Below are 24,662 nucleotides of genomic sequence, written 5' to 3' on the forward strand. Positions count from 1 at the left end.
TTTGCTTCCACTGGATGGGTGATTAATTTCATTCCCTTTGATAATGGAATTACAATTTCCACAGTTGTGACAGGCCATCGTGCCTTTGTATGATGTCGGAAGTTCTGTGACTTTAGATTTTAGTAATTCTTTTAGATTTCTTGTTCTCTGATATGCGAATCTTGGGTTCGAGGAAAAAATTCCCTTGAAATCTTCTTCCAGGGCCAATAACGGCCAGTGTTTTAGTATGGTTTTTTTAATGTTGTAACTCCTTGTGGAGTATTTGGAAACGAACACTGATCTTTGTTCCTCCCTTGCGGTGGATGGTGTCAAAAGTTGTTGTCTATTCAAATGTTTTATTCTCTCCACAGCTGGTTCCAGTATGGTTTCCAGGTATCCCCGATCCTTAAATTTCTTTATCATGTTGTCTTTTTGTTCTTCATATAGTTGTTGAGAGGAGGCAATGCGTTTGACGCGTAGCAACTGTGAGTAAGGAAGATGATTTTTTAATGGAGGTTGATGAAAACTCTGATAGTGTAACAAATTGTTTTTTTCTGTAGATTTCTGAAATACTGTGGTAAGTAGTTTGTCTTGGTCTTTGATGATTAGTACATCTAGAAAAGATAGTTGTTTGTCATTGAAGTTGTAGGTGAACTGAATCCGGTCATTAACATTATTGAGTTCTTGGATGGCTGATGTTAATTGGGTGGTTGATCCTTTCCATAGTAGGAAAATGTCATCTATATATCTCTTGTACAGTATGAGATTGTTTCTCCATGTTTGGTTGTTGAGGATGTGCTCTGTTTCGAAATGGTGCATAAAGATGTTGGCATATGCCGGAGCAGCACAATTTCCCATGGAAGTTCCGTTACATTGTCCAAAAAATTCGTTGTTGTACTGAAAATAACTGTGGAATAGTGTAAAATGCATCAATTCCATGATTAGCAACTTCAAATTTATGTCTTCTGATTCATTGTTTAGCAGGATATTCTCCACTGCAGTTAATCCTAAGTCATGAGGAATCGAAGTGTATAATGACTTCACATCAATGCTGGTCAAAATCATCTCAGTGGAGAATGAGGTCTTATGTTCTTCTAAGATGTTTAAGAAATGAGTAGTGTCCTTTATGTATGTAGGAATCTGCTGTACCAGTGGTTGTAAATGTTTGTCGATGAATTTTCCTACTGGTTCATGGATTGAATTGACTGTAGAAACGATCGGCCGGAATTGAGGAACTGTGGGGTGTTTGTGTATTTTTGGAATCATGTAAATATAGGGTACGGATGGATTTTGTTTGGTCAGATATTCTTTTTCTTTGTTTCCAATGGTTCCTGTGTCAATTGCTTTTTGGATGATAGTAGTCAGAATTTTCTTGTATTCACTGGTTGGGTCTCCTCTCAATTTTATATAGGTGTTAGTATCGTTCACGTGGTCCTTCATATTTTTGTCATAGAACTCAGTGTCCATGATTATTAGGGCGCCGCCCTTATCTGCCTGTCGTATAGTGATATTTTTGTTTTCTGCCAGATTTTGAATGGCTTGTCTCTCTTTTTGTGTGAAGTTGGTTCTTTTGGGTCTAGGTGCTTTAAAGATCTTTAAAACATCCGTGTTGACAACTTTTTTAAAGGCATCCAATACCTTATGACTCACTGGTGGTAAAAAGCGACTGGGGTTCCTTAGTCCCAATAGTTTGTCCGTTTCGGTGTCTGTGATAGGTCTCTCGACAACATTTGAGAAAAAATGTCTGAGGCGTAAATTTCTTACGAATTTGTACACACAAATTTGCGTTTCCAGCAAGTTAGAATGGTAAGTGGGAACAAATGATGTGCCTTTCTGCAATGTTTTTATCTGAAACTCATTGATATTTTGATTTGAAATGTTAATCACTAGGTCCTGTGACTTCTGGTGTTCTGTGCTATGCTTTCTGGTTGTTGACCTTTGGTTGTTCCTGCTTCTCCCCCTCCTGGTTCTTTTGGGCGTCCAGGGCCTCTCTCTAAAAAAAGAGTCGATGTTGTTGAAGAAGTCGTTGCTTGTTGTTGGTTTGAATCTGACCTTTGATTTTCAGTGCTGTGTCTTGGAACATTTTTTTAAGATGTAGGAACTCTCTTGTTTGATTGTGAGTCATCCGATGAAGTTTCATCCAATGATTTGTACTGAGGTTTTTGTTGACGCCTTCGGGCGTATATGTCTGCCCAATTGTATACCTCTCCTGTGCGGTAATCGGTTGTGTCCCTCTTAAACTTCCTAACTTTGCGTTTGTTTATCTCTTTGGTATAGACATCTAGTTGTTTGTTAATGTCAGACAGTACCTCATCCCATTCTTCCTTAGATAGCATAGTGTTAAGTTCATCCTTGAGTGTAGTGGTTTCTCTATTTAGATCTTCAATAAGTTTGGCTAATTCTTCGATGATGAGTAGAATTAGGTCCAGTGAACACTTATTTAGTATTGCGAACCATTTTTCTGTGAAGCGAGCATTATTTTTGCACAAAGTTGATTTGAGGGATATCCGTAGGCCTCGTGGAATTCGCTGTGCCTTGTGGTATTTTATTAAGGTACCTTATTGAAGATCTAAATAGAGAAACCACTACACTCAAGGATGAACTTAACACTATGCTATCTAAGGAAGAATGGGATGAGGTACTGTCTGACATTAACAAACAACTAGATGTCTATACCAAAGAGATAAACGAACGCAAAGTTAGGAAGTTTAAGAGGGACACAACCGATTACCGCACAGGAGAGGTATACAATTGGGCAGACATATACGCCCGAAGGCGTCAACAAAAACCTCAGTACAAATCATCGGATGAAACTTCATCGGATGACTCACAATCAAACAAGAGAGTTCCTACATCTTCAAAAAATGTTCCAAGACACAGAGATGAAAATCAAACGTCAGATTCAAACCAACAACAAGCAACAACTTCTTCAACAACATCGACTCCTTTTTTAGAGAGAGGCCCTGGACGCCCAAAAGAACCAGGAGGGGGAGAAGCAGGAACAACCAAAGGTCAACAACCAGAAAGCATAGCACAGAACACCAGAAGTCACAGGACCTAGTGATTAACATTTCAAATCAAAATATCAATGAGTTTCAGATAAAAACATTGCAGAAAGGCACATCATTTGTTCCCACTTACCATTCCAACTTGCTGGAAACGCAAATTTGTGTGTACAAATTCGTAAGAAATTTACGCCTCAGACATTTTTTCTCAAATGTTGTCGAGAGACCTATCACAGACACCGAAACGGACAAACTATTGGGACTAAGGAACCCCAGTCGCTTTTTACCACCAGTGAGTCATAAGGTATTGGATGCCTTTGAAAAAGTTGTCAACAAGGATGTTTTAAAGATCTTTAAAGCACCTAGACCCAAAAGAACCAACTTCACACAAAAAGAGAGACAAGCCATTCAAAATCTGGCAGAAAACAAAAATATCACTATACGACAGGCAGATAAGGGCGGCGCCCTAATAATCATGGACATTGAGTTCTATGACAAAAATATGAAGGACCACGTGAACGATACTAACACCTATATAAAATTGAGAGGAGACCCAACCAGTGAATACAAGAAAATTCTGACTACTATCATCCAAAAAGCAATTGACACAGGAACCATTGGAAACAAAGAAAAAGAATATCTGACCAAACAAAATCCATCCGTACCCTATATTTACATGATTCCAAAAATACACAAACACCCCACAGTTCCTCCATTCCGGCCAATCGTTTCTACAGTCAATTCAATCCATGAACCAGTAGGAAAATTCATCGACAAACATTTACAACCACTGGTACAGCAGATTCCTACATACATAAAGGACACTACTCATTTCTTAAACATCTTAGAAGAACATAAGACCTCATTCTCCACTGAGATGATTTTGACCAGCATTGATGTGAAGTCATTATACACTTCGATTCCTCATGACTTAGGATTAACTGCATTGGAGAATATCCTGCTAAACAGTGAATCAGAAGACATAAATTTGAAGTTACTAATCATGGAATTGATGCATTTTACACTATTCCACAGTTATTTTCAGTACAACAACAAATTTTTTGGACAATGTAACGGAACTTCCATGGGAAATTGTGCTGCTCCGACATATGCCAACATCTTTATGCACCATTTCGAAACAGAGCACATCCTCAACAACCAAACATGGAGAAACAATCTCATACTGTACAAGAGATATATAGATGACATTTTCCTACTATGGAAAGGATCAACCACCCAATTAACATCAGCCATCCAAGAACTCAGTAATGTTAATGACCGGATTCAGTTCACCTACAACTTCAATGACAAACAACTATCTTTTCTAGATGTACTAATCATCAAAGACCAAGACAAACTACTTACCACAGTATTTCAGAAATCTACAGACAAAAACAATTTGTTACACTATCAGAGTTTTCATCAACCTCCATTAAAAAATCATCTACCTTACTCTCAATTGCTACGCGTCAAACGCATTGCCTCCTCTCAACAACTATATGAAGAGCAAAAAGACAACATGATAAAGAAATTTAAGGATCGGGGATACCCAGAAACCATACTGGAACCAGCTGTGGAGAGAATAAAACATTTGAATAGACAACAACTTTTGACACCATCCACCGCAAGGGAGGAACAAAGATCAGTGTTCGTTTCCAAATACTCCACAAGGAGTTACAACATTAAAAAAACCATACTAAAACACTGGCCGTTATTGGCCCTGGAAGAAGATTTCAAGGGAATTTTTTCCTCGAACCCAAGATTCGAATATCAGAGAACAAGAAATCTAAAAGAATTACTAAAATCTAAAGTCACAGAACTTCCGACATCATACAAAGGCACGATGGCCTGTCACAACTGTGGAAATTGTAATTTCATTATCAAAGGGAATGAAATTAATCACCCATCCAGTGGAAGCAAAATCAAATTAAGAGTCAATGGCACATGTGATAGTACCAACCTTGTATATATGTTGAAATGTCCATGTGGACTCCCATATGTGGGCAAAACATCCAGAAAAATAAAAACCAGGTTGATAGAACACCGCAGCAACATTCACCTAAAATCCAATAAATCCACTGTGGCAGTACATTTCAACGATCACCATCACAATCCAAGCCAACTGAAGTTCTGCATCTTAGAAATGGTTCCCTTACTTCCAGGAAGAGACAATGATCAATATCTGTTAAGACGTGAACTTTACTGGATCAACAAACTGTCATCGACAGCGCCAAGAGGACTCAATGAACGTTTAGAATTTAGTTGTTATTTATAGACATATGTCCAGATATTCGCTGACAGACAATTTATTTATTTTTCCATTGATTGCATGCTATTGTTGTGAATGTTCTACTCACCTGAATGAGAACACTCTTTGTCACTTCGAGTATTTAATCCCTAGTATTCAATTCCCATTATTTACCATTCACGTTCGATTAAAACCCTAATACACCGCTATTTTTTATGACACATTCCTTCCCTATCTTCTAGACAGTTCGTAGCACCGAGATAAAAATGTAAACACAACGTTTTCGTGTGGCCAGACACGTGACCGTGTGTCAACCAATGGCATTCTTCGTTACCAACGCACACATCGCAACGTATCAGCGCCGCTCTTACATTTAAGGAGCTTTGCGACCCGGTTTTACACATAGAACGCGGAAGTACACTTCATCGCTAACACTTCAACCGGACTCCCACACGGACTCAGGTAGAATACTTCACTCGGTAAGCATCCTTCACGAACGAATCTTTGACAGAGGACTGCTGTCAAACATAGACCCGCTTTTTAACGTCTGTTACCTTTCGTTTGTTTACAGACACCGTTATATATCAGCGCGACCACCATACTCGCCTGAACAGGTTTGCTGAGCACAAATTCACGAGCACTTTATTTAAAAATGTGGCGATTTCGGCCACTCCTTAGGCACTCTTAATTTTCTGCACGGTCCCAGTAAAGATTATCGAGTACACTTAAACACGCAACATTAGCATAATGTCAAACCATGAACACCGATTTTCTACCCCCGTTGCATGTGGTAATATGTTTAATACTGTTTGATTTTGGATGAACATATGTTTAAAGACTTGCTTTTTGAAACTGTACTTATCCATCACCATTACAGGATTTCACAGGGCCCCCGAAGAAGCGCTCCGCCCGAAATGCATTGGGCCAATGAGTTAAATATGTGTATATAATGAGAAGAATCATGAAATGATGCACAAGTAAAGAAAAACACTGAAACTGAGTTACATGTTTTGAACCTTTATTTGAACTTTATTTAAACTGTTTGGATTCCGAGTGCTCTGGGGAGACACTTTTCTTGACAGAACAGTGCATTATAGACTCATATTTCACCCAAGTACAGAGGGTTCAACCCCACGGGCACCAGCCACTTTCAAAGAAATTAACAATTACACTAAGATCGCCTCAGGAGTGCGTACCCCGACCCCCAATTTTGGGATTTGAGAAGACCGAGGTGGTCATCTTGGGTCGGAATAAACATCTCTGGGGTCCTCGCCATTGGCCTATCGAACTGGGTAATGCGCCAACACCATCTACTGCAGTTCGTAACCTGGGTGTCATTATTGACGACAGGTTAACTATGAGACATCAGGCCACTAAGGTTGCGGCCATTTGCTTTTCAACGCTGCGGTGGCTTCATAAGATTCTGTGGATGCTCCCCCTCTCTTCCCGCAGAACCGTAGTCCAGGCGCTTGTAACATCACGCCTGGACTATGGCAACATTCTCTACTTGGGCGCAGACAAAGCCACCTTACATGTGCTGCAGGTAGTGCAAAATGCGGCTGCGCGCCGGCTAAAAAACATCCCTAGACGCACTTCAGCCAATGCCGCCTTGCGTGACCTTCACTGGCTGAGCATCCCTGAACGTGTTAAATTTAAGGCACTTTGCTACATGTTCAAGGTTAAGCAGGGCAGCACCCCAGCCTATATCCAAGGGCTGATAACACCCTACAGACCCCTACGCCCACGAAGGTCATCGGACACGGGTAACTTCACAGTGCCAAGATGGAAGCTGACAAAAATGGGAGGCCGTTCCTTTTCTACTCTGGGCCCCAAATATTGGAACTCCCTCCCACTGGCATTAAAATCAGAGACCAACCTACTCCGCTTCCGTAAGGCTCTGAAGACTTTGCTTTTTACTCAGCGTGGCCAATAGTCGGTTGCGGCTTCAAGTCAGGTGATATACCCTCCTTTCTTCTATAGTCTATCCCTGGCGCCGGGAAACCCATAGTGGGTAGCTGTGCGCGATATAAGCTTAAATAAATAAAAAATAAAATAAAAATCTTTTGACAAAAGAAACTGTTAGAAATATCTAATGTGGTTTTAAATTTTTATGCACACTGTTCTTCATTAATGCTGTACTGTGTGAGTTCTGTACTGCAAATGTTTTGCAACAAGAGTTTAGATGTCTGTAATCCAATACTAGACGATGTGTATTGTCTGGTTTGGATACAGGAAACAAAGGATTGTTCATTGACGAGGTGCATGTTTCAATCACCTCCTGGTATTCAAATTGATCTAAGATCTCCCTAACCTGTTTTTTAGCTTCTTCCTTAACCAGATATTGCCTTTGTGCAGTTGGTTGATATTTTACTGGATTTTATGGTGAGGAGACTCCTCATCCCATCCTACGTGATTTTTTGTGTTATGCAGGAGCCTAGGTAACTGCCCATTTCCTGGCATAAGTATATTTTTAATGAATTGGAATGTGGTTGGAGAAAGCTGGCATAATGAGGCATTCACCATGTAGGCACTCCATGACAAATTGTGATGGCCAGTCTTGTTCAGCTAGAATAATTTAATAGCCCTTAGAGAGTCACTCTCAAAAGAGTGCTCTTACCTTTGTTGGTATGTCTCCCTCCATCCGGAGTGTTATTTCATATAACCTATGTGGAGAACTAACCCTAGTGTCTGCAGTTTCAACTTGAATACATTTTTCAAGTCCACTGTTTCCAGATGATCCTTCAAGTTCTTGCGAGCTATGGTGACTTCTACTGAGCTGTCCAACAATGTATGAGCCCATTCTCTGTTCTTGAGTTGTGTCCTCAAGATCTTCAGCATGTCTGATTTTTAGACCTGCTACCTTCTTTTTGGTAAATTGAGGTGTCTAGCTTTTCTGAACTTGTTGATCGTCTTTGGACTTCACGCATTCTTCCTTGTTTTCTGACCATCCTCTTCTTTCGGATTTCTGTGACGAAGTCTTAAAGGTACGAGAGGAGCATGTATCAGTGTTGTGATATCTATCAGGTTTTCTCAAATTATCCCTATTCCTGAGGTTATACCTCCTTTCAGAGGATTCCTTTTGAGGCTGCCTACCTCTGGAATGAGAACGCTTCTCTTTAGAACTTTGTTAAGTGTTTTCCCACTTCTTTTTAGAAGGAGTAGGAGTGTTTTTAGTAAAGACCTTTTCAGGACTTTCAGACAGTTGGTGTTTAACTGGTTTCCCGCCCAGACTGTCTCTGCCTTATTCTTCATAGGATTTTTCAATTATTCTGGCTAGCTCTTGTGGTTGCTAAGTTAATCAAATTCCCTTAATTTTTGGTGGATCGCCACAGATGCGGCTTCTCCTTTAATATTAGCTAATAATGTTGCTGAGACCTGTTTGAAATCTTTCAATAGTTTCATACCCAAATTTATGGCAGGCTCTGCCCCGTATTCGTTTTGAATCTGTTACTGGACGTCTGGTATTACTGCCATGGATGGAACACCTTGTGTTTTAACATAGATTGCAGCAAAGACTGTACCCCAAGTGTTGCATTCCTCCAGATGTGGTGTGATCCCCATTGGTAAGCAGATTGTTAGAATTCTGTGTTTCTCATGAGGGTTAGTATTGGGAAATACTGCTTCGATTGCAGAGATTTTTTGAGCTATCCAGAATGGAATGTGTTCCTGTTTTGCAGGTACTTTACCAATGACTAAGTGTAAAGTCTGTTGTGTAATTTCTGGTGAGGGGTATGTTGTGGAATCATTATTGCAGATTGGACTGCAAGAGTCTGCATGACATATTAAACCAATTGTCTATATATTTTGATTAACTCTTTAAGTTGAGTTCGTAATTCTGCATCTGATATTTTTTCAATGCCAGGATGTGGTGTATAGCTGGCTAAGACCAGTCATGTTGCTCCTGGTCTACCTAGTGGACCGAGCCTATTGATGTGGAAAATGTTTTAGGGCATCTTAAACCAGAGCTCATGCTCCTGGTAAGTTAGTGGAATTTCTATATCCCCGAAAAGAACATATTCCTCTGTTGGTTCATCTTCTTTGTAGAAGTGACACAAGGTTCGAAGCGGTTACACGATGATCCTGTTTTAGACCTGGAACTTTTATTATTTAAGATTATTGATAGAGAAATAGGAATAATTCCCAATGACAAGAGAAGGGAATATAGGAGAATATATGTGAATACAACGGTCAGAAAATCGGACCGTTAACTATTAGATGTCGTACGTGGGGCTGGTGCCTTAGTGAAGATCGGGCTGTATAATACAGGTGTTTTTGATACACAGAAACTTGAACATTAGAGTTTATATGAGATTTTAGTGAAACTCAAGGATAATTGCATATTACAATATGGCGCTCATGCACGCGGCGGTATAAATTGAGATTCAAACATGGCGACCGCGCTGCACGCCAGATTCTGAAACGGATGATACTCTACGTTGCTCTGGTGAATTAATATCGGCAGTTGAGGGTTTACCCGTAGCTTACAAACTACGAGATACTAGATAAGTTTTAACTCACGTAATTGATATTTGTCAAAATTAGGATATTAACGATAATATAACTGATATTTAATTTCGTTTTCGATTGATAGTGAACGAATTGTAAAAAGCGACGTTTTTTTACTTTCTCACCTCCCATCATCTCTTCTTTTTTACAATCTCCCGGTATCACCTTAAAGGTCTATTACAGATACGGGAATAGAGGGTGAGTACCCGTTTTGGGTTTATATTTATAGGAGATATTATTTACCTTATGGAAGTTAGCTGATTGTATTTATTTTCCTTATTCTTAGGCCAGTTATGACAAAGATCTAGCCTGAGGTAAGACTGTTTTATAAATTAGGTATAGATATGGAACACTAGATGGTTAATACTTGCTTCGATACTTATAAAATATTATTCTTTTTTATGCAGACCATTTAAAAATTACTGAAATATTTCATTATCTGCACTATTGTGAGATATGTCAGAATAACAGAAGGAGACGACTTGGTAAGGTTGATTCATAGGGAGAGCTTAACCAAGCGTTTAGACGTTATATTGTTAGAACATTACTGACACCGAATTTTTGCTGCAGGTTATCATTACCACGCGTGCAGCTAGGAGCAGACTGTTATCCGTAATTCGTATTACCTTGGGGAATTGATTAATGAGGAGAGAAATATACATTATTGGTGAGTTAAGATGGTCATTACATTATTGGACTATACGTGGCGTGGACAACAAAGTGGGGTATTGTAGTTTAGCTAGAATAACTACTGATCACATTTATTTCATTATTTAGAGGACAGGATGACCGTTCTATTAGTCTAGAGGATGAGAAGAATCCTCTGCGACGCCATTTCATTTATATTTTGAGGTGATTATAATCACATCTTAACTAGATCTTGGGCAATATGGTGTGCACAAGGGTGACCCTATGACCTTGGTGGCGTTATATACTTTCTTTTATATTCCTCTCAAAACACTGGTACTTACTAGGTGGATGTTCACTGTTATCAGTGAATCTGTGAATCAGGCCCAAGGTATCCATAAAATAAAGGTCAGATTGTAAATTAAACTATAGTACAATTTCTTTTTAATGTTACCAGAATTGTCTCCTATAAAACTCATTTTTATAAGTTGTCATTACTGATGACAGTATCTTAATGTGCCCTGTAGGATAAAGGATTTCATAGACCCTTTGTGCTCCAGTTGCATGGCACCAGCCTTGGTACTCCTCCCATCCCCCGAACTTGACCCACATTGGCCACTCCCAACTCACATTTACACACTGCTTATAGCAAGTGGAAAATAGGAGCAGAATTGTTTTGGAATGGCACTGTATATTGGCTTACACTCTGGGCACAATACTTCAGAAAGAGTGGAGTAAGGTGGGGGGATACCAACCAAAAATGATAATTATGGCTACCCGGTATCCTGACACATAAATCAATCTAACTTTTTTTAAAGTTTGAGTTTATTAAGCAAAAAAAAGTCATTAGAAGTAATAGAGCTTATAAGATAAGTATAATATATCTCCATTACATATACATATTATAAAGAGAAAAAAAAAAAAAAACAAGGTACAATAATTATCATGAAACATGCTGTCTGAAGTGAAGGAACAAAATTGCAAAAGATAATAAAAAGAAAGGGGGAAGGAAGGGGAAGGGGAAGGGAGAGAGACAAGGGATGAAAAATGCATCATAATTTTATAACACTAAGGAAAAACAGCTTTTGTAGATAGTCACTGTAAGCATAAAAAACGTTTATGGATAAATAACATACTTTGAAATAAAATACATATTTAAGAGATAATAATGACTTGATATTTTAAGAAAAAAGACAACATGGTGCATGTATGGTGGTTTCCTGACTTCATCTGATACATTAACAGCTTGAACAATAGATGAAATGGCCCAGGATAATTAGGTAGTCAAAGGGAGCCGTAAAAGATCTCTTTTAATAGATAGAGATATGGCGGGTGACATAATTAGTATCAAGTCTGTGATGGAAACATAAGGCATTCCACCAGGTTCTAAAGGTGGCTTTGTCTGCTTGTTTCCAATTTGAGGTTATTAAATGTAAGGCTTCTGCTTTTAATAGATCTATCAATTAAAAGTTAGAAGGTGATTGGGGCCATTGAGGTGACAAGGAGCCTAAGAAAATGTTAGATAGAGAGAAATATATTAGTTTTAAAGATTTTGTTAATTTGGGCCCAAACTAGTTGCCAAAATTTGAGAAATAGTAGGGCAATCAAAAAGCATGTGTTTTAAATCAGCAGTTGTGCATGGCAGGACCAACAGGTAGATGAAGTGTTCGAAGAGAAGGATGCTAATGTTGTAGGAGTAAATAGGAGACGCTGATAAACAAAATAAAGGGTTTGAGAAGTATTGGAAATCAATTTAACTTTTAACAGGGAGCAATCAATTCCTTCACTGCCGCAAGTTTTCTAGAAGCAGATTACATTGTTTTTATTTTAATATTATTGTTTTTAATGAAATTGCCTCTGTTACCCTATGTGAATTCTAAGCTTTCAAATCCTCCTCATTGTAGTTCACTGATCAGTACTTCTTTGCCTTTGATTTAGCATAAAGGGGATAGGTTCTCACATGTTCTTCCAGTGCCATCAATTTAATGGATTCAGCCCTGTGGCTTCTTCCCGATAACCTTTTCCCTGTAACTCTTCTTCAGTTGACAATTCATGAATCTAGCCCTTACTGGGATTTGATACTGGCTACATCACAATTGGTACACTACTTCAGAAAATAAGGGATGATATTGTCCTATATTTCAGCTTGTCAAGATCTATGACTTGATCACTGTGTGATAACATGACACTTCAAATGCCATACATAATAAGTGGTGAGTAAATTTATGTCAGTCACTCTTTTAACCTCCACAATGTCACATCTTCTACAAGAATGCCATGCCCACACTGCTCCGATCCAATATAAAACGTTGCTCATAGGGTTTCATTTCATTCTCAAATCGTATCAGGTAAATACAAATAGCCTTCCCAGTACCCTGTGTTCTGAGCGAATAATTGTACATTTCTGGTCGTGATTTCCTGTATCCCATTGTTGCCTGCTTGCTGCCTTGGAACCTAATATGTTAGATAGATCCTTCTTTGGTACGCTATCTGAGAATACAATGTCTATTGATGTAAAGATACCATTTTTCTACAGGTTGTGTTCCATAGCTATCAACTAAATCTTGTGTTTAAAGTAGCTGGTTAGGACATCAAATAGTTGCTTTGATCACTTCCATTTGTGTTCCTAGGGTGTATGCTGTTCTGTCTTCAGTGGGATTTTTGAGCATTATTTAGTGGCCCTGCAGGGATTTCACCATAAACATAATTGCTCAGTAAAACACTGTCTGTGGGGGCACCTACTGATTCTTCACTAATTGATTGCAGAGTGGGTATCTTTTCCTGACACTCTCTATTGTCCTCTAAACTCCCACATGTACCATGACTGGCAAGTTCTGTGCAATCAGGCAATCCCAGACTTCTCTCTGAGGATCTATTTTCCTCTCTCCAATGACTAATAGGTACACTATCAAGGTATTTCCTGTGCATTATTAGAAGACGTTCATATTTTTCCCCACCACTATAGAACTATGGGCCTCATATATGAGGAGTCTTCCTACTGCGCTGCCCAACGCCAATGTGAAAGGGCAGGAATGCACCGTATTTCATAAATACAGTGAATTGCAGTCCTTTCCTTTTGCGTTGGTGTACAATTTGCTACCTAACGGCAACGTACGCATGGTGCAAGGGTGCCTCCATTGCAGACAGCATTGTTTTTGGGCAGTATGGGCTCAATGATGAGACTGTCTGGGGTGTAATGAAAATAGCATTCTAAGCATGCTCTGCCTTTCAATGTAGGTTTAAGTTAGTTTGGTGCCAGACGTATATATGAATCTGTGCAATATATGTTGGGTCAATCATGGCGTTCCTCTTTTAGTTAACATCATCATCCATAAAACTTTATTCGGCTTTATGGTTAAAACCATAAAAGTCATACGGCCTATGTTTTACCATAAAACAGACTACAAATTGCCGAATGTTATAAAATCCAGGTAAACTATACACATGCAAGAACATAAGTTACAATACAGATATTATTTACAATTTGTCCTTTGTCTGATGGTGAACCATAAAAAATGTAGAGTATACAAAATAGTATCACTGGAAAGAAGTTGTAAGAACATAAAAGCTGGTCTCACCCTCCTAGAGCCCATTTTTTAAGATAGAGATTATAAATAACCTTCTGAAAACAGCATAAAAAGTGCAAAACGTTAAAAAGTGCATCATGTCCTGAGGAGATTCTCTATCATAGCCACAGGGCATGAGGCTTGTGTGCACAAATGTGATTTTTAAGCTATTGGTACTTTTTCACCTTCGTTAAAATGAGTTTTCCGTGATTTTCAAGGTTCCAAGTGCGATATGCCCCTTATCTCGCTTCCATAACTGACCTTTGCAATACATTTTGCTTGGTAGATCTTCAGCATTTCCCCTATAGGCTTCCCTCCCACTCTGCTGGCAAAGTTGAAAACATCAGCTGAAACTTTCACAAGCTCCCATTTCTTTTGGTTAAGCAGGGGGCTCTAGCTCGAGTTCAGTGAGTCGTCAAACACTACTCCCAGATAGGAGAACATTTTTTATCTTGGGTTTCAACGAACTACCTAGTTTAAAGGTGGGCTGTTTATCCTTAGCCTTTTCGGTGCCCACCTGTATAATATATGATTTACAGTAGTTCACTAATAGGTCCAGCTTCTCCATAAAAGAGGCAAAAGCGTTTAAGAATAGTTGTAAGCCCCTTGCATTCCTCGCCAGGAGGACTGCGTCATCCGTGTATAAGAGGTCTGGCAGGCTACGCTTGCCTACCTGTAGACTGTCAGCTTTGGTTACTAGAAGTGCCTTTTCTAGGGAGTTAATGTATAAATTGCACCCCTGGTGCACCCCCCTCCTGATATTAAACTGATGGGAATCTTTCAGGTCCTTATAATAGCGAACAACTGCCCTAGAATCTCGGTCAAGAACCAAATGATGTTTTTATCGGTACTCAGTCAAAATATTGAATCTTTAATTTCGACCTACACTTATATCGAGTTGCTAATATCGAAGGGACAGAATATCGATGTCCAGAATATCGTTGGACAGAATATCGACCCTAAGGTAAGTAATATCGAAATTACTTATATCGATAGCATATATATTGATGTAAGTAATATTGAAATTACTTATTTCGATAGCATATATATCGATGTAAGTAATTTCGATTTACTAATATGTGTTATAAATTTGTATTAAGTATTTAAATTAATTGTTATAATATGTGTTTAATTTTTTTATATAAATAAATATATTTAAAAGTAAATTATATGTTTTACTACTATAGCGGGTTGTGGGTTTTTAGGGGAATAGGGTGGGAAGTAATTTAATTGTAATTAACTAATTTTTTTTATGTATAATTTATTTTGTAATTAAATATTAATTGGCAATGAATTAATATAATTGATAAATTAATTATTTAATTGATAATTAATGTATATTTATAAGTAAATTATATGTTTTACTACTGGAGCGGGTTGTGGGTTTATAGGGGAATAGGGTGGGAAGTAATTTAATTGTAATTAATTAAATATTTTTTAAGCATATTTTATTTTGTAATTAAATATTAATTGGTAATTAATTTTTTTAATTGATAAATTAATTCTTTAATTGGTAATTACTGTAATTTTTAATTAAATGTAATCTTTTAGTACAGGAGCGGGTTGTGGGTTTATAGGGGAATAATTGGAATTAATTAATTATATTTTTATGTATATTGTATTTTGTAATTAAATATTATTTGGCAATTATATTAATAGATAAATTAATAATTTAATTGTTAATTAATGTAATTTTTAATTAAATTTTATGTGTTACTACTGGAGCGGGTTGTGGGTTTATAGGGGAATAGGGTGGGAACTGATTTAATTACAAATAATTCATTATATTTTTATGTATATATTAATTTTTAATTAAAAAATTATCGGCAATTAAATATTTTAATTGATAAAGTAATTATTTAAGTGATAATTAATTTTCAATCAAATGTTATGTGTTAGTACTGGAGAGGGTTGTGTGTTTATAGGGGAATAGGGTGGGGTGGGAATAGTAATTTTTACCCTTACGCTATCCAACACTTTCCCTACTGTTGCACCCTCTGGAGTGGGAATAGTCATTTTTACCCCTACGCTATCCAACACTTTCCCTACTGTTGCACTCTCTATATATAATATATACTTACTTAACAATATTTTTTGTTAATTATTTCAATTATTTATAATTTTTTTTAAAATAATATAAATTACTAATGCATTTACATACATAAATTAATATAATAAATAAAAAAATATATATTTAAAACATAATAATTAAATAAATATATATTTTTTTATTTATTATATTAATTTATGTATGTAAATGCATTAGTAATTTATATTATTTTAAAAAAAATTATAAATAATTGAAATAATTAACAAAAAATATTGTTAAGTAAGTATATATTATATATGTTTTGTTAATTTGTATTTATTTTTTTAATAAATATGTATTATTTATTTATTTTTAACATTATCAAATATGTTTAAATATGTGTAAATAATTTATAAGTATTATTTACATTATTTTACATGTTTTTTAAACATAAAAAACGATATATTTTTTTACATCGATATTTTTTTTCTCGATATTTTGGTACTTACTATATTGTAGATAGGGCGTCGATATTCTTGCCATCGATATAATTGCGTCGATATATGTGTAGGTCGAAATTCTGTCTGTCGAAATTCTGTCATAGATCCGTTTTTATCAATGCCAATGGATACCATCAACCGCCATAGCGTTCAAAGGCTGAGGACCGGTCCATGAAAGCTAAGTATATCTGACATGAATGAGCCACAGTGTACTTATTCAGAACAAGATACATGTTCAAACACTGCTCTACAGTAGACCGGCCGGGGCAGAAACCATATTGTATTTCAGATAAGAAGTTGGTTTTGTCCACCACGGTTACCAACCTGTTAAGAAGTATACGACCCACCACCTTCACCACTGAGTCTAGGAGAGAAATGGGCCTATAACTTGAGGTACTGTCCCGGTCACCCGTTTTAAATACCAGTACTAAGGTCGATAAAGCCCAGGAGTCTGGGCGGCCGACCAGCACAGCAGCATTAATAGCAGCTGTAAGGACAGGCACCCAAAAGTCTGTATGGGTGATGTAAAGGTCAGGAGGAATCCCTTCTAACCCTGGGGCCTTTCTTTTGGTTAGACCTGATATTCCAGCTCTTACTTCTTGGATGGAAAAGAAGAGATCTGTCTTACCTTCCACGATTTCCTGCCCTTCAGATCGTATGGATTTGGCTCAAAAATACCCTCAAAGTGGTGGACCCAATGGTCCTCCGTGATTGGGAGTCCAATAATTTGGCATTCTCCTCTGAAAAAAATGGGCTATTAATGAGAGTCCAAAATGTAGAGTTATTGCGCAGCGTGCTTGCCTCCACTAGATTAGACCAGGCCTCCTCCTTCAGCGAGGATTTACGATCTGCTAGTGCAGCCTTATTTGCTGTACGCAGCCATTTTACCACCACCATGTCTTAGAGCCTGCTGCTTAAGGCCTGTCTCAGCTTCCTAGAAGCCTGGGAATAGAGTGAATCAAACCATCTTGGGCCTTCCGGCTCACAGCCCCCATATTGGGTTTGTAAAAGACTCCATATGACAGGGGACATATTTCCAAAATCGCACATGATGTCCAGAGCGCTATTCTTGCCATCAAGACAGGTGGCAAACTCCCTGCTACACTGAGTTACAGGGGAATTGTGAAAGAACTCAGGTGCTATAAGTCCCCATTTCAAACACTTCCCTGCCTCTGCCACTTTGAAAGGGATACCCCACCACCCACCTTAGTATGTCTATGTACTCGGCCCATCCTGTTGCTACACAAGTTGCATTATGATTGCTGAATTCACTTGACTGAACAAAGAAATCTGTGACCAGAGAAAAGAAAGGAGTGGATACAAAGATGAAGTCCATAAAGGTCTCACAACCTCTACCGATGACGGTGGGAGTAATATCTATTTTACCCTGAGACAACTTGCTCATGACAGATGTTAAATCAAGTAGGATTAAGTTAAGCTCTGTGCCCTGAGGGTTGTGTTCCATGTGCAGACCATATTGTCGGGCACAGTCCATGGCTTCCACTCCTCCTTGCCTAATATCCCACAAATATGGATATTGAAGTCACCAGTTATGAAGATGTAATGAAAGGTCAGGCCTTTCAAGGTGCCATCTAGTAATATTGCCGCCCAACTGCTTTATAGTACCCTCCCCCTTGTGTTTTACTCCAGCGTTATTAAAATTTATCAAGAGAAGTCTGGGCTTGCCACTAGACAGCAACATTATGTGTACATTGGGTTAAACATGGAGTACAGTTACTGAGATGTCAAGGATAGCCATAGAGACAAAGGTAGCCAGTACTTCCTTGGCTCGACCTGACATGGAAGGTGTTGCTGGGAAAAAGAGAGTTTTATAGCCATCCAGGTGGAAGTTATTCTCAGTAGCCCATGTTTCCTGTTGACATATTACATCACAAGGGCCAGCCATCCTGTATTATTGATCTTACTTGCCAGCAGGCAATGCTCCAAGAAGGAAACTTGCACCCCCCGTACTCCCTGAGGGGCAAGTACCATGTGGTCCGAAGGACTCGCGTGGCTCAGTCACAATCATCCAGTGTGCGCAAAGGGGCAAACCTGTTTGCGGTGCTTACCCCTGCAGCCCCCCCCCCCCAAAAGTGGCACACAAAAGCTCCCTCCTTAGGCCACTCTCCTTGGGATCCAGGATGAAAACATCTGGGTCTGTAAAAATAGCCCAAAGGTAATGCCAGGATTGCAAAATTCCAGAACCTATACTCAGACTGTACAACTGAACTAATGATGTGATCAACTATAGTAGTGTTGCTAAAGTTAACAATGATACAGTCCCCTTGCCAAGATTTAGTAGTGCTACCAACCCACTGTGTCTGACGCACCATGAGGGTGTGATGTTCCACCCGCTGGAGAAAGGGCAATGTTGGAATTCTGCCAGTGCACCACCTTGTTCTTTAACTGAAAGAAGTCTTCCTTGACCCCGGATTTGAGGAGCAGTACATTGGCCAACACTACAACAAGTGGTGTGGATATGGGCAGAAGCTAAACAGAGCCAACGTTAAGGGAGGGTGGTAAGACATAAGACCAGGACGATGCAAACCACCTACATTAACTCTCTGGGGTTGGCGAGGCTGGAGATGGGATAAATACAGGGTGTTAGCCCCCCTTTGATTAGTTGAACAAGCCTAAAGTTTGTGTGTGGTCCTAGTGAGAGTTGTTGACAATGCTTTCTTAAGGTTGGGCTGGTTTGCGACAATAGTCCCCACTGGGTCTCCTGCCCCCTTGCCACTACCATTGGGACTGGGAGTAGCGGACAAAGTCATGGGTCCAGTGCGTGGAAGATTTGTAGCAGAAGTGGTGGGATACCTATGTAGAGAGGTTGATAAATCACTGAGGTTCTTTTCCAGTGCAGCAAGATAGAGGTGTAAGATAGGGTTCAGTTTAATGTCAAGTGCTGATAGAAGTGCTGCTTGCAGCATTTCTAGTGAGAGCGAATCCAAAAGGGGTGATGCTGCATTTTTTGCATACGCTGCATGAGGTGACTGTGGACCAGTTTTCTTGCTACGTTTACATGGCTCCCTACCGCTGGGCATTTCCTTTTTGCACCTCCTACACTTGAGTCGGTCCTGGAAATATTGCCCAAACCTGACCCGGGAACTGGAGCTGGAGCTAAGGTGGACACCTTGCACCGGGTAATCACTATCGGGGAGAGGGGAACAATGCCACCCACCTGGCGAAGTGACAGTTCAGACCGATCTTTCCGGGGGACACTGTGACCGGGTAGGGGAGCCAACATGTGGGATTCTCTGGGTTAACAGGGTTGTAAGTGCGGGACTAAGGGAAGGTAAACAAGATAAATGTCTGGCAAGTAACTTGATCTCCTTGTCCAGGACCCCTGCTGCATGCTGCAGGCAAGCGTCCATGGTGCAATCACTAGATGTAGGTTCTTTAATTCTGGGTCCAGCCACTACCCAGCGCCTCCCCATTGTCATAATGTTTGGCCCTTTAGCAGCGCAGCCAAGGTTACCCAGATCAGGATAATGCTCAGCCTACACAGGGTAAAGGTTTCTAATTAGATGTGTGTATTGTATAGTACGTCAGATCAGGTCAAATGAACAGGATTCGCAAGGGCAAAACTATTAACCCAGTGAGATAAACCGTCGGGTCCGCTCCTTGTCCGGTCCTTGTCCTGAACAGAGCTGTTGCTACAAACAATCCACCTTGTTTTTGCCTTTGCTTGTTAGGTTGTTTGGTTGATTAAGTTCCCTCCTTGAGTAGTCTTTTTTGCCTTGGAGCGGTATATGGACTGTGGGGGACCGTGTGACTTGTCTGGGAATCAGGAAGGAAGAAGGGGAGGCTTACTGGTTGCAAGCAGCTTACTCACACCCCCTCTGCTTGGCAACCTTGCTGGCAACCTTACTGTCTGTGACAAGACCGTTCATGTAGTGTGGCAAGGAGTCAAGGTCACAAGTCTTTTTAGTTATTTAGTGGTAAATAAGTATTGTATACATATCTAGCTTTCTTTGGAGTCTAGGACAGTGTGTTTGTATTTGGCGGATGATTGGGACACTCACTCATCGATCTGACAACCTGCTGAAACACCAACTCATCTAATGTTTACCCACTCATATACATGACAACCCACTCAAGAACCTATTCAATCATCCACACATATAACTGCTCCATTACCCAACAACTTATTCACCATTCTACTTACTCATCCATGCAATCATCTATTTACCAATCCAACCGTCTAGTCACAAGACTGTACATGCCCCCATTTATCTATTTGCTTAACACATCTACCCTTCAGGCACAAAACCTATCACACAAGTCAACTAAGAAACACTTTCACTTACAAAGAAACCCAGAGCATATGGCTTGGTCTGTGTTATTAATTATGACTTTGAGATTGATGTCTAGCGTAGGGGGCCAGGTTAAAAATAAAATCTAAAGGGCTTTATTTCCAAGAAAGTAACGCAGCGCAGTGTCTCAAGCCAACTGGCTGTGCTGCCCTGCATTACTTTCAAAGCAAAGAAATTAATCATATTTGCAATATGATGTATCCCTGAGCTCCATCCTGTGCTGGTGCACGGTTGTATGCCATGAGCCATTGCAGGCACCCTTGCACCATGGTGCAAGTGTGCCTGCGTTGTGGGGATGATTGTTATTGTGCAGGAAGGAACACCTTACTGCTCAAAAACAATCATGAGAGATGCAGCATGCATCGTACTCTTTGGACAAGGTGGCTCCATTCTGAAGGTCAAGGGACAGACAGAAACGAGCTAAGCCCTGGTATTCTAACGATCTCCTGCAGCTGAAACAGCGATGAAAGCGGGCAGAAAGGGCTTGGAGGAGGCATTATTTAGACCCGGGCAAAAGCCATTTTTAAGCTCGCTCTCATGGAATATAAAGCACAGATTAAGTGTGCAAAGGCTACCTATCTTGAGGAAACGCTGAATCAGGCGACAAATAAGTCACAGACTCTGTTCAGGATTGTTAGCGACTTGCATGCGCCATGAATAACATCCCGGCGTCTCAGGCTTTATGTGACTCTCTGGCAGCTGCGTTCAAAGACAAGATCGCTACCATCCTGAGCGGACTCTCTATGCCGGACTCTCAATCCTTGGTGCCTCTGGCCTTTACATCTACCCCAGGTGGCCCGGAAGATCTGTCTGACCGGCCTCAGCTGAGCTGCTACTCCGTCCCACTTTTCAATGATTTTTGCAGACTAACACAGACTGTGTCTTCGGGTTCCCCAATGGACCCTCTTCCTCACAAATTCTGGAAAATTTTCCAGGAGGAACGCTTTCGTCCACAACATTCCATCTGTCTCCAGTCATTTGAAACTGCTATGGTCCCCGAGTGCTGGAAGCTGGCTGTGGTATCCCCCCTCCTGAAGAAGTCCACACTAGACCCCACCTGCTCGGCGAACTACAGGCCTATTTCATTGCTCCCTTTCCCCGTTAAAATCATGGAGAAGTTGGTTACCCAGTCTCTGTCCAGATTTCTGGAAGACAACACCTGTTTGGACATGGCCCAGTTCGGTTTCCGGCCAGCGCAGGCACGGAGTCCGCACTGGTGATCGTGTTGGACAAACTTCGTTCGCGGGTCGACACTGGTCGGGCAGCCTTTTTAGTGCTGCTCGACATGTCGGCCACTCGATCCTCATAAGAAGACTGGAGGACGCTGGGGTAACAGGGCTGGCACGGGACTGGTTAGTCTTGTACCTTCATAATAGGCAGCAGGTGGTGGCCTTGCCGCCTTTTAGATCAGGTGTTCGGAAAGTAGGGCAGGGGGTGCCCCGGGGCTCGGCCATCAGCCCAATACTATTCAATCTGTACCTTCCCCCCCTTATCCAACTGATAAGTTCCTTTGGTATATCGGTACTTAATTATGCTGATGATACTCAATTAGTCTTTTCCTTGGAAGGTAAAGAGGCCGTCTCCCTAGAGACTTTTCACCGCTGTATGACAGCAACAGCGGACTGGTTGTGCTCCAATTCACTCCAGTTTAATGGGTCTAAAACGGAGGTGTTATACTGCTCTAATGACCGCGTCCCACGCTCCCTGCCAGAGGGCTTTTGGCCTTCCTCCTTCTCGAGGGCAGTGACAGCTGCGGAATCTGCTCGCAACTTGGGGGTCATGTTTGGCCCTAATTTACAATTGGATGCCTTCACCAATAAGACCATAGCTACATGCATGATGCTGCTTCCTATGCTACGCAAAGTCCTTCCTATGCTCCCAGTACAGGCTAGACCTGAGGTAGTGTGGGGGATTACTGCAACGCACTGCTTCTGGGAGCACCAAAAACTCTGGTTGGCAAGCTGCAACGCATACAAAATATGGCAACCAAGTTGGCACTCTCTCGTCCGCGCACTGACTCCTCTACCTCAGCGCTGCTTGATCTTCATTGGCTGCCTGTCCAGCAACGGATTCTTTTCAAGGCATTGTGTCTGGTTTTTAAAGCCTTGCATGGACAGGGACCTGTTCTGCTGCAGAATCTTTTTTCTTGGTATTCTACTCCTCGAACCCTGCGCTCTTCCTCCGCCTGCCTGGTAACAGTTCCCAGGTTTCAGAGGTCAAGGATGAGAGGTCGCTCCTTCAGTTTTTCCGCTGCTAAACTTTGGAATTCTCTCCCGCTACCATTGAGGAGCCAAGGCGAATTTCCATCCTTTAAGAGAAATTTGAAGACCTATCTATTTCCAAGAGAAGTGTGATCCTTGTGAGTGTGTGTCAGCTATGTTCAGTCAAAGCGCCAGGATACCCTTCTGGTGACAGTGTTGCGCTATATAGGAATGCAATACATACATACATACAAAACGAGGAGAAATAAAAGTATTATTCATCATTGTGCCTCCCTATACCTCCACCGGGGAGGCATGGGATTCTGATGGATTCCCAGGTTTATGAAACCTTGTAAATCTGGGCATGCGGCAGAAACCATAGGTGTTGCATGAGAACGCCCACAGCAAAACTAATGTAAGTCCTCTTTCATACAAAGGGCTGCATGAAAAAGAGCTTTATTTACAAGGACATGAAAAGTCATACAGAGTGGCTTTACGAGGCGTTTCAAATATGGTGCACCACACTACATCACAGTGTGTAAAAAGATAATAATGCATCAGAGGCGCAAGGGGATTGTGAACTATGCTTAGTAGAATTTACTTAAAGTGCTTGTGTTCGTAGGATATATTCCAACACTAAAACGGCCATAAACAATAAAACAACAAATAACGTAACACTTTCACAGCAAAAGCAACAATTTTATATAATATTATTAGCAACAAGAAAACAGCACCAATAATAATAAAAGGAATAATAATATTAACACTTATATTATAAAAACAATACATGTTAATAATACCTATTATTTAGATGCTACTAACATTGATATAAAATGTTCTTATTCGTCTTTTCCAGTTTTCAGTGCATTTGGACCTTTGATCGTTTTTTGCCTTTTTTTCTCTAGTTTATGCCTTGCTGACCCCTCGATAGAAATGGAATATTTTCTCTAAAAAAGGAAGTTACTTAACATTCTTGTAAAAAAGCATCACTTTAACTTCACATCTGTTTTGATGTTACCCTTCAAGGAGCATCTTACGACACATGCAAGAGGTAGTTATAAATTCCCTTTGGCTCTTCTCTGGGAGAAATGAATAGGATGTATAAGTGCTGATTAATGTGTGCTCCTCTCATATTAAATTACAACCGCTTAGCCATGCCCAACATAAAAGTTTCTTATCTAATCAAAACCTTTGCTTGGATGGCAAGATGGATGGGCAGATACAAGATTAATGCTGATCGCTACTATTTAATTTTTACATGATGTTCCTTCCTTTACTCTAATGCTATTAAAAGCTCTGTTTAAATATTTTGAGGCAATCTGATTAGCAGACAGTCCACAAGCCAAACAATTATATAGGAGAAAAACATGATACAAGAAATTAAATCCATTACATTTTTTTGTCAAAATACAGCAACTGTTAGCTTTTGACAGAGGTAGCAACAAAAGCAGCGGTCGGAGAATGAATTTGAGTTTAATTGTTCTGGAAATTGTGAGATTTTGGCATGAATTAGCCAACAATACATGTCATGCACAGTTTAATTTGTTTTCACACAACTCAACATTGCGTAAAAGGGAGAGCACAGGATAGCGCCATTTCTCTAAAGTAAAAAAGTAAGTAACATTTTTTTTATCGCACAATTATTTAAAATCATTGCAATATGCACCTCCAGAAAATGAAGTTTTAAG

Source organism: Lissotriton vulgaris, chromosome 2_1 (genome assembly GCF_964263255.1).
Source record: "Lissotriton vulgaris chromosome 2_1, aLisVul1.2, whole genome shotgun sequence".
In the NCBI taxonomy this organism is placed as follows: Eukaryota; Metazoa; Chordata; class Amphibia; order Caudata; family Salamandridae; genus Lissotriton; species Lissotriton vulgaris.